The sequence below is a fragment of the Ziziphus jujuba genome, chromosome 10 (assembly GCF_031755915.1).
Source record: "Ziziphus jujuba cultivar Dongzao chromosome 10, ASM3175591v1".
NCBI classification, from domain to species: domain Eukaryota; kingdom Viridiplantae; phylum Streptophyta; class Magnoliopsida; order Rosales; family Rhamnaceae; genus Ziziphus; species Ziziphus jujuba.
In genome coordinates, this window is record NC_083388.1 from 9,551,919 (window position 1) to 9,557,060 (window position 5,142).

Here is a 5,142-nt window from a genome sequence, read left to right on the forward strand (position 1 = left end):
TACACTTAATGTATATCTCATAGACCCTCTCAACATCTCATTTCATGTGTGGCCAATAAAAGTGCTATTGTATAATAGCCAAAGTTTTAGCTACTCCAAAGTGTCCCATAAGACCACCTTCATGTGATTCCCTCACCAACAGCTCACGTGTACTACATGATGGAATGCAAAGTTTATTCTCCCTAACTAAGTATCCCTCAAACCTATAAAAATTTTCCATCACCATGCTTTTCACAAAGTTTGTAAATTTCACCAAAATCATTATCACATGCATACAAACTTTTAATTTGTTCAAACCTAATCAATCTAGCACCTAAAATGGAAAGTAAAACATAGTTGCTTGTAGCAAATGACATAGGAAAAAGTTTCAATAAACTCCATTCATTTATCATGTCGCCTATTAAGCTTTACCTTATTCTTTTATGTGCTTCAAAGATTCATGATCAGTATAGATCATAAATTGTTTTGGCCATAAGGAGAACTTTCACATTTCCAAAGCCTTAACCAATGCATATATCTCTTTATCATAAGTATGATAGTTTAAGGCTCCCTCATTTATCTTCTCATTGAAATATATGATGGGTCTTCATTCTTGCATCAAAATAACACCTATACATATTCTTAAGACATCATATTCAATCTCAAAAGTTTTTGAAAAGTTAGGCAAAATTAATTAAGGAGCATTAGTAAGTTTTGCCTTCAACAAATTGAAGAACTTTTCTTGTTCTTCTCCTCAATGGAAACTTATACTCTTTTTATTAACCTTTGTCAAAGGTGCAGTAATGGTACTTAAATCTTTTACAAACCTTCTATAGAAGCTGGCCAACTCGTGAAAGCTCGTAACATTTGTGATTGAAGTTGGTGTCCACTATTGGATGGCTTTAATCTTCTTTTAATCAACTTTAATACCTGTATACTTATTACAAAGTCTAAAAAGATAAGCTAATAATGAAAAAAATTACCTTTTTAATATTAGCAAACAATCTCTCTTTCCTAAGAACTTCTAAAACTAGTCTAAGATATTCTAATGTTTTCCTAAATTCCTACTATATACAAGAAAGTCACCAAAATACATAACCACAAACCTACCAATAAAAGCACGCAAAACATGGTTTATTAATCTCATAAAAGTGCTAAGAATGTTAGTTAATCCAAATAGCATAACCAACCACTTATATAATCTAAGTTTTGTTTTAAAGATAGTTTTTCACTCGTCAACTTTTTTTATGCGTATTTGATGATAATTACTCCTAAGGTCAATCTTAGAAAATATACATGCATCATATAACTCATCAAGCATATTATCTAACCTAGGGATAGGTTGCCTATACTTAACAGTTATATTGTTAATAGCTCTACAATCAACATTTAATCTCCATTTTCCATAATTTTTAGATACTAATAATACTGGAACAACACACGTACTTATGCTTACTCTGATATAACATTTTTCTAACGATTCATTTACCTGACGTTGAAGCTCCTTCGTTTCCTTGAGATTACTTCTATGTGCTGGTCGTTAGGAATTGTTGCACTTAGAACAAAATCAATTTAATGCTTGATCCCTCTAATTGGTGGAAGTCCACTTTTTAGCTCATCGAAAAAGAATCATCAAATTCCTGCAACAGAGAAGCTATAGAACTAGGAAGTATAGGATCATCAATGTTAGCAAAATGATTCAAATAAACTTTCTTATACATCATTTACAAACATAGGCTTTTTACATAAAAAAAACTCTATTGATCTCACTTGTTTTTGCATATAACCCCTTTTTTTCTTTTCTTTTTCTTTTTCTACCTCACTCATAAACTTACCTAACTTACCTTTGGAATGTGGTTCGGCTGCATGGTAAAAATTACTTATAGGGGCCTTGTGATCTCTCTTGGCTACTCAGCCTCTCTCCTTTGTTACATCTTCAGTTAGTCTTCAAAAACCTCTTTAGGAGTTAATAGCATCAGCACAATCTTTTCACTTTTATAAGAAAATACAATTTTTTTGGTCGACCTTGGTGTTTAGTATCCTTATCAAATTGCCAAGGTCTACCAAACAATATGTGTCCTATATGCATAGGTACAACATCACAAAGTACTTCATCATCATAATCATCAATGTTAAATTTGACCTTTACTTGTTTATTAACTCTAACTTCCTCACTATCATTTAATCATTGTAATCTATAAGGATTAGGATGCTTTATAGTTATTAAAAATAATTTTTCAACCATAATAGTACTAGTAACATTAGTACAACTCCTTCCATCAATTATCATACTACATATCTTATCCTTGATTAGGCATATGGAATGGAAAATGCTCTCTCGTTGTACTTGATCTTCATCTTTATAGAATGCTAGGGCTCTTCTCGCAACTAAACCCAAATCTTCCTTCATCAGGTACTTGCATTGAGATTCCTCTTCATATTTATCAATGTCATCCTCCAGTTATCATCTAACTCATCTTCTTCATACTCAGACTTAATATCCCTATTATCATTAAGTACCATGATTCTTCTATTTGGACATTGGCTTGTAATGTGTCGTCTGTCATGACATTAAAGCACAAAATATCTCAATTTCTAAATGGGATAGGGTCGGTTTTATTAACCTGTTTGGCTGAAGTAGGGGTTTTAGCCTTAACACCAAAATTAGGCCTATTTGGTGCTTTCCTCTTGTTTTAGCCTAGGTGCCTTGTCACAGGTGGGATTCGATCTTTAACTTGCTGGACTTTACCTCCATTAATTGATTGCATCCGCTGGCCATGTGGTGGTAGTACCAGTCCTATTTAATTATTGCTCAATTTTGACCGTCATATGCAGCATATCATCCATTTCTACATAATATTGCAATTCAACTTGGTTGGCAATCTCTTTATTCAAGCCCATAAAAAATCTTGCTATGGTAGCTTTAGGATCCTTCACAATGTCAGTCCTCATCATGAAAACCTCCATATCTTTGTAATAATCCTTCATGCTTTTACTACCTTATGACAAAAATTAAAGCTTTTGATAGAGGATTATATAGTAGTGACTAAGGACAAGACGTTGACCTACTCTTCTTCAGGCTATGGACTTCTTGTCCTACTACTTAATGACATAATCTCCAAATTCTAGGGCAGCAAACTTAACCTTCTTGGATTCTGAGTATGCTTTTGGATCATTCTTGCCTTGAAAAGATGGAATCTTGAGCTTAATACTACCTAAACTAACTTTCCAGTTTCTTCTTGTCCTTCCTTGTGGTTGTCTTTGTAGGACTCGAATTCCTCATTCAATTCTTATTCTAATTCATTTCCATAGTTACCACCTTCAAACTCTTCTTGGGTTTGTCTATGTCCTCCTCTACCATGTTTTCCTTGCGGTACATTCTGAATAGGTTTTTGAAATGTGGATGCTCTAGAATTTGTAAATACATGCAATTTGAGTTGCTCCATCTCCTTAACCATTCGCTACATGTCACTCATCAAGATGGTGAACATGTTGGCATCAATCTGTATCTTAGAGCTCAATGACTCCTCTTTGTCTTTAGAGATATTTACCTGCTAATTGTTAGTGATAATAAAAAGATCCTTACTAATTCACTTTCTCATGTGTATCACTCGATCAAGGTGTCAATCTCTCGTGTTTTACACAATTGATTGGCTTTTAACCTTAATGAATTTACACTCTAGTCTTTTACTACTTAAGTTAAATGTACTTGGTTCTTTACAAACTAATTTGAACTAATTCAAGTTCTACAAAGAGGTTTAAACTAAATTTAACAATAAGTCTAAACAATAGCAAAGAAAGCAAAAATCAAATAACTAACAATAATGCCTAGAATTCGCTAAGTAAGAGTGAAACAAAAAAAACTCAAGTTTTGAATGATAATCTGGTCAAGTAAAAATAATTCAAAGGTTTTAAATACCAAATTGAATAAGTTTGAAGCAATAGAATAAGAAACAAAGGAAGAAAATAAACCTTTTTGGAATTGGCCATGTAATTTCCTTGAATCTAAGGTTTTATGTGCTTCCTTGCAAAGCAAAACTTTTAACCTTTTAAAATTAACAAACTCAATCACAATATCAAGAAACTCAAACAATTTGACTTTCAATGATTTGATTTCTTCTTTTTTATTTTTTTAGATTTTTTTTTTTTTAAGAATAGCAACAAAATAAGATTTCTGATACTACTAATAGGTACTAATTCGTTCTTCCACTCAGATTTAAACAACTTTTCCAAAAATCACACAATTGGATTTTTAGTGCAATTTCGGAACTTTAATGCTTGATGCAATTTTTTTCAAAGGAATGATGAATGCTAATAATGAAAGATTAAAACTCAGCAATAAATTCACACTAAAAACCAATTTCAATTCAAAAAGAAAAAAACTACTAGATACAATCGGCCAAAGTTTAGGAAACTAGAGATTTTTTTTTTTTTATGCAAGGATGAATTTGGACAATAACAAGAACAAAGCAGATAAGAATAACAATATTAATGATCAAAGAAAAACCTAGGATGATCAGCCAAAGAAGAAAACAAACACTTTTTTTTTTTTTTTTTAATACTATGGATGGCAAGGATGACAAGAAGAAATATATTAAGCAATTCTTACCTAATGAAAAAATTGTAGAACTAAAAGATCAAACAAAAACAATAAGCGTAAGATATATCAAACCCATACTTAGAAAATCTGGCTTTGATACCAAATTGTTACGAACTTAGGTCGACACGCTTCTAAACCCCATAACAAATAAAGTATGAATCGTTCTAAAACAAGTTTTAATGGAAACCTCAACCTTTAATCAACCTATGACTAACACCTTGGGTATATTGACAATACCACAATAAGGGATGGGAAACATGTTGATAAGTCTAGGGTTTGAATGCCAGAAGCAAAGCTTGATAAGTTCAATAGTTCTTAGAGAACCATGAGAATAACTCTCAAAATTATGCTGAAAATTCTTGAACTGTTTTATTCAACTAAAGGGAGTGCCTATTTAGCAGCAAAGTACAAATAAAATTAAGGAGAAATAAAGCCTAAATTTTGGCCATTAAATATAAACTATGGCTTGCTGAATTTTCTAGTTTCTCAAATAAAAAATTAACATTAAACCTAGTTTCTAATCTTAATTTGACTAATCAACCTTCCTTTAATTGAAATTGGGA